This window comes from Musa acuminata, chromosome BXJ1-2 (genome assembly GCF_036884655.1).
Source record: "Musa acuminata AAA Group cultivar baxijiao chromosome BXJ1-2, Cavendish_Baxijiao_AAA, whole genome shotgun sequence".
In the NCBI taxonomy this organism is placed as follows: Eukaryota; Viridiplantae; Streptophyta; class Magnoliopsida; order Zingiberales; family Musaceae; genus Musa; species Musa acuminata.
In genome coordinates this window covers 4685401-4692187 of record NC_088328.1, presented here as the reverse complement: position 1 = coordinate 4692187, position 6787 = coordinate 4685401, and the positions used below count along the sequence as shown (strand labels likewise).

The following is a 6787-nucleotide window of genomic DNA, read 5'->3' as shown; positions in this document are numbered from 1 at the left end:
TCTTATCATTCCAAATATTTTTCATGGCCTCTCCAACATATTATAAAAGCTCATTTGTTTCTAAAGGATAATCTCTCTCTTATTGATTTCATTGAATCGTATGAATCTCTTATCAACTAATATTGAAAAAATTTTATTGAGTACACTCCATATATAATTTTTGTAGGGTCTTGGTTTGAATCCCTAACTTAATGACACCTCAAGCTTGAGATAAACTTAGAAATGGATCTCTATTATCTCCAAACCCAATCTTCGTCACTCATCACATATGGCATGCCTACAACACCTTCATCAATAGATCGATAGTTAATTATACTTGTTTATACAATTGTTTGACAGTATGTTTTGTCTAGTTTTTTTTTTTCATGATTTTTGTAAACAAAAATAGTTTATGAAACTACATAATAACTACTTACTAAATTAGGCAATACTATTTTAAAATAACCTACTTTTCATGTGCCATGGTATATTTTTTTACAAGCTATGGTGCTATATAAAATGATAATTATCTTAGACCCTTAGAACCACTTAGGTGGCACTAGACTACATGAGACTTTAGGATAGTGTTGGGCTTTGTTTGGATAAATAAGTTTGTAGACAAAGTATATGTAGACTTGTCTTACACCCAAGATCTTTAAAATCTTTTAAAATATGTGTTGAGCGATCATTTATGGACTAACGATTATTTATCTTTTAAAATCTTTATTTTATCTTTTTTTTATTATGCACCTAGTATTTACTAAATTGCTCATAAGCTATCTCTTTTATAAGATGTTAAGACTTATTTATTGCTCTTTTTTAAACTATAATTAATTTTTTTAAAAAATGATCATTTGGATCTATACAAGATTACTTCTAAACGGACTCTTTTGCAGATGAATATTACATGAGTACCTCACAACCTAGACAATTTAAGTTAAACTCATGATATATTCAATATTAGTTGAATCTATATTTGCACTAGTATTATTTAAAAATATATTATGATGCTAAAAATATTTTATAATTATATAAATATATTACCAAATCAAACTAATATAATCATGGTTAGTATTTGAAGGAATGAATATTATCTCCTGTTTAATGAGAAAAAAAATATTTTTTAATTTGTTAAAAATGAGGACCGGGAGACTCTCGTTAACGAATGTAGGACTTTGAATAATTAAAAATTAATATGTAAAAAAGTGTAATTAAGGTGAAAAGTGTCCTGTCAAAATGATATAACATAATGAAAGTGAAATGTGTCGAAGTAGCTTTACGGATTATAGCCTAACATTATATAAGAATAATATAATTTTTTTTATTTGATGAAAGTTATTATTGATTACGAACTTCAATAATAAATATTCAAAAGATACAGAAATATCCGACAAATCTGAATTAGCTGGCAAAAAACCTGATGGATGGTTAAGTCCCAAAAAAAAAAATAAAAAAAATAAAATGAGGACTCTTCTTTTTTATTTTTATATAAATACGAAGGTCAAATGGATTTAGGAATTTTGTTTGGTTGGTTGGACGTGGGTCATGCATGGTACGCTGGGAAATGTATAATAAGTGGACCGGTCCATTTGGACTTCACTTTTGACTTTGAGCCTTCTCATCCACCTGTCGTGTCACTTCCGTAAATTAGTACGACCACATAACCCGACTCTTCAATCCTTTCAAACCCTAATTTCTGGACTCAAAGATCTATATATATATATATATATATATATATATATATATATATATATATATATATATATATATATTTGTAGATGGGGATCGGGAGATGTGAGAAGGGCCTCAGCTAGGTTGCAGCGAGCGGCAAGCAGTGACCAGAGCTCCTCTGTACCTCGTTTTGCTTTATTTTTTATTTATTTTTATTTTTGGCTACAGAGATGGTAATACTGCTCTTCCTGTAGGAGAGAGAGAGAGAACGAGCAAGTGGCCTTCTGATTGCCAATCTCTATGTGTACGATCGAGGAGGTTGGCTTTTCGAGAGGGCTAAATTGGCTTCGCGAGGAGATGCTGAGTGGCTTCGCCCCCTTTGTTCCGCAAGGTGCAGCGAATAATTTCTCCGAAATTTGTCATTCCCCCTCGCTCTTTCATCGTCAAGATTGGATTTTTCTTCCTTTTTGTCATCTCTTCTCTCAACGATTGGTGTTATTGGGTCCGATGATGGCATGGAATCTTTGAGACCTGATCTTTTTCATCTTGGTGAAAACCATAAGCATGTTTCTGAGGACCCACTCCTGTATGTTCAATTTTTTTTTGTTTTTTTGTTTTCTCGTTTATACTGGATGATGAAATGCACTGGGCTCCGACCAGTTCTTCTGTTGTTTTGAAGGAAATGCACTTGCGTAGAATGCCTTGGCTGACTTCCTCTCCTCTCCTCCCAATTACAACATAATCTTTATTTTGTTATAATTTCTGACACCTTTGTTCACCATTATCTTGTTATGATTTCCAAACTATCTTACCATCATGATCTAATTAAATCTGCACTGCTACATGATCTTTGCTTTTCTCTCTTTATAAGAAGATGGGAAGGAGTGAAATATATTGAAGGGTTTTATAAAAAAAAAAATATATATAGAGTCGTATAGGAAGGTCTAACTCATTATTCTCAAAAAAAAAAAAAAAAAAATGGATTCAAAATCTATGCTTTCATGACTTATTAAACGTAGTGATCGACGTTGAATCTCGAATTTTGATGATGAAATCAATTAGTGAATTGTTTGACCTAATTTATGTGTTGAGATAAGTGTATAGGATAAACTACGATAGCAGTAAGACATAAAGCAGATGATGGGCCGAAGTTGAAGATTCGGACGATGTACCAGAAGTGTATCGGGAGCTCGTCGAGAGTTCATCGGAAGTTCGTCAGAGGCTCATCGGAAGATCACCGAGAGCTCGTTGGAAGATTGCCGAGAGCTCGTCGGAAGTTTCGTTGAGAAGTTCGCAGGAGGTTCGCTAAAAGAAAAATCGACATACCGGACTAATTGCTTGCCTTAATCGTAGTTAGAATATTAGTTGAGTTAGGATCGGGAGGTAATCCCACTAACTCGGTCAGGGTCAATTAGGCCCTTAATACGGCTGAGTTTGGTCAGATTGAACAACCCATTCAGCACTTGAAATCACGGCTGGCGATGGCATCGCCTGGCAGACCCGATCTCCCAAGTGTTCTGGGCGATGGTACCATCGGCAGTTAATGCTACCAGCAGTGGTAGCACCCCTATCAGGCGGTCGTACCACCCAGTGTCAAGTGTCAAGCCATGGTATCGCCTAATAATGGCAGTGGTACCATCAGTACCCCGAAAAACTTGGATGAGACACTTTTTGGCTCTAATTTTGAATCCATTGGAGCCTATAAATACCTCACCCTTTTCTGTATGAAAGGGTACGAAAGAATTGACATAATATTGAATTTTTGAAGTGTTAAAGTGTTGTAAAAGTGCTTGAGTCCTCCTCCTCCTTTTCTAAGTATTGAGATCATTCAAGAGAGGTGTGAGACTTGTAAGGATTATCTCCTACACCCATGAAAAGGAGAAAGCGCTGTAAAAAGATGGTTGGTCTTCGCCTATTGAAGAAGACCATTAGTGGACGCCGGTGACCTCGACGGAGGAGGAATCGGAAGTGGATGTAGGTCATAACGATCGAACCACTTTAAATTCTGGTTTGTTTTTTTATTTGTGCAATTTACATTACTACAAACTTCCTTAACCTTCTCTTTGCACTGTTACAAAAGCTTTCAAGTTCAATTTCTTTCTAAAACGGATTGAATCGAAACGAATATTTTTCGGAATCAACGTTTTGTTTGCTGCACTAATTCACCCCTCCCCTCTTAGTGCCACTCTTGATCCTAACAATTTGTATCAGAGCCCGGTTACTCTCATTTGGTTTGAAACCCAATAGATGACATTTTCCAGCAACCAAGAGAGCCACTCAATTACACGTCCGCCCATGTTCAATAGAACATATTACACATATTGGAAGATTATAATAAGGATTTTTCTGATTTCTATGAATTTTGAGCTATGGAACATTGTCGAAAATGGTTTTCAAAAGTCTTCTCTTCTAATGAACGATTGGAATGACTTGGAGAAGAAGACTTTCGCTTTAAACGATAAGGCTATAAATGTCTTGTTTTGTGTTTTAGATAAAAACGAGCTCAATCGAGTGTCTATTTGTGAAATAGCTCTTGATATTTGGCACACACTAGAAGTTACTCACGAAAGCATTAGTAGAGTAAACGAGTCAAAAATTAATCTTTTAGTCCATACTTATGAGTTGTTTCGGATGAAACCGAGTGAGACCATTGGAGACATATACACCCGATTTACAGATGTCGTCAATGGTCTAAAAGGACTTGGTAAAAGTTTCTCGGATTATGAACTTGTTAATAAAATTTTAAGATCTCTTCCAAAGAGTTGGGACTCTAAAGTAACGATCATTTAAGAAGCCAAGGACTTAAATAACTTTCCTCTCGAAGAACAAATCGGGTCACTAATGACCTATGAGATGACTTGTAATACTCATGAAGAGCTTGAGAATAACCAAGAACATAAAGGATATGACACTAAGAACTCAAGAAGACCACTTGAAAGAAAATTCAAAGGATATGACTTGGCACTCTTGACAAGAAAGTTCAAAAAATTTATAAAAAATAATAAATTTAAAAATGATTCTAAAAATAAATTTGAACCCAAGTTATATGCTACGAATGCAAAAAGCCGGGATATTTCAAAAGCGAATGTCTTAAAGCAAAGAAAAAGTAACCAAAGAAGAAGAATGCTCTTAAAGCAACTTGGGACGATTCAAGTGCATCCAGAGAAGAGGAGCCAATCAATACCAAGCAAGTTGCTCACTATGTACTAATGGCTATTGGAGATGAGGTAAGCATTTCATTAGATGCAAATTTATCTTTTGATGAACTACTAAGTATTTTTCATTATTTATTTGATGAATGTAAATTAGTTAGTAAAATATATAAATTATTGAAAAAAGAGCATGCTTCTCTTGTTAGTGATTTTGATAGACTAAAGATCGAGCATGATGATAGTTTAGCTCCTTGCACAAAATGTAATGAATTAGAAATGCTTAAAAAGGAAAACTTGCTACTTAAATAAACTTAGAAAAGTTTGAGGTTTATAGCAAGTCCTTGAACATGATCCTTGCTAAAAAGGGTCACATTCATAGAAGAGGTGGAATCGGATTTATGAGTGACTCTCACCAAAATCTAAATGTCTTTGTTAAAGGTCCTATCTTGCATGTATCACCCCACACCAAATGCAACTTTTGTTGTAAACTTAGATATGTTGCCTATAAATGTACACTTAAGAGATATAGTCCACATAAATTCATTTGGGTTTCTAACTAAACCTCAAATGACTCAATGTAAGATGATAAGTTGTGTAGATCGATTTTTGAGGCACCCAAGGTCAAATGGGTACCTAAAAATCACCCTTTTTTATAAAAATGTTTATCATCACAAGCTAGGAGCAAGAGATGGTATCTTGATAGTGGATGCTTAAGGCATATGACTGGAGATCCATCTCACTTCTCTAAGCTCACTAGCCTAAACGAAAGGTATGTCACCTTCGGAGACAACAAGGGTAAAATCATTGGCAAAGGAGCCATAGGTAAGAAATCTAACTTTTTGATTGAAGATGTATTGTTGGTTGATGGCTTAAAGCATAATCTTGTTGAATCTCATATTTTGATGATGAAACCAATTGATAGTATTTATGATTTGATCTGCGTTTCGAGTGACGTAGGATGCTTCGATCTGGGAGAGACAATTAAAGTAGGAAGAATCATGTTGGGCCAGAGGAAAACGTGTTAGAAGATTGGACGTCGGACTGGAGGATCGGTCGACGTATCGACAGAAGGCTTCGGGCCATAGATTCAGGCATCAGGCCAAGAAGAGCGGATATCACATAAAGGATATCGGAGTTGCGGAGATCAACTAGCCGATTGGGCAATAGGCCGTAAGATCGGAAGATGCGCCGAAGAATCAGACGAAGCGTCGATGGACCAATGACATTCCAGACAACATGATTCATGCATAGTAAATATTATCTAGATCGAAGTGTGTTTTTGTGTGTACAGGATTAACTATGATAACAAGGCATAAAGCAAAATGAAGTCCTGGAGCCAAGAATACGATTTCGTTGGGAGTTTGAGAGTTCGTTGGAAGTCCGGACGTTCGTCGGAAGTTTTGTCGTAACCAACCGAGAAGTCCAGGAGCTTGCTAAAGAAGCTTGTCGGAACTCGCCAAGAAGATCCTATCAACTCTGTTAGGGGCCAACTGGGCCCGAAGTTGGGTTGGTTTGGGCCAGGTTCAAGGCCCAACCAGGGTGTTGAAACCCTAGTCGGTGGTGGTACCGCATGGGGAACAACACCCCAGGTATTCTGGACGGTGGTACCGTCGGCAGTAATGCTGCCAGAGGTGATACCGCACCTGTCAGGCAATGGTACCGCCCCTGTCAAGCGGTGGTACCGCCCAGTGGCAAATCTTACGACAGTAATACCGCCCAAGAACGACGATGGTACCGCTAGTACCCAGGAAACCTAGGATGAGACCTTTTTAGGCTTCAAGTTTGAATTAACTTAAAGTTTATAAATACCCATCTCGTCCCTCGTTATCACACATAAGCACAAAGAGTTTAAAAGTGAGAAAACGCTGTAGAAATCTCTTGAGAAATCCCCTCATCTAGCTTAAACTTAGAATTCTGTTTAGAGAGGAGTGTGTGCTTGTAAAGGTTATCTCCTAAACTTGTGAAACTGAGAAGAGGAGTGTAAA

General features: G+C 36.5%; 1 long non-coding RNA gene and 2 other non-coding genes across 3 annotated transcripts; all 3 read left to right on the top strand.

Moving 5' to 3' along the window:
• The first annotated feature begins 1700 nt into the window (after positions 1–1700).
• On the top strand, positions 1701–2365 carry LOC135612210 (uncharacterized). The gene is made up of 2 exons (XR_010486831.1): positions 1701–1830; positions 1905–2365. It is a non-coding gene; the product is annotated as an uncharacterized LOC135612210 (long non-coding RNA).
• Positions 2154–2228, top strand: LOC135613859 (small nucleolar RNA R66). Its single transcript, XR_010487390.1, has one exon. It is a non-coding gene; the product is annotated as a small nucleolar RNA R66 (small nucleolar RNA).
• Positions 2279–2363, top strand: LOC135613911 (small nucleolar RNA snoR118). The gene has a single exon (XR_010487399.1). It is a non-coding gene; the product is annotated as a small nucleolar RNA snoR118 (small nucleolar RNA).
• Positions 2366–6787: the final 4422 nt, after the last annotated feature.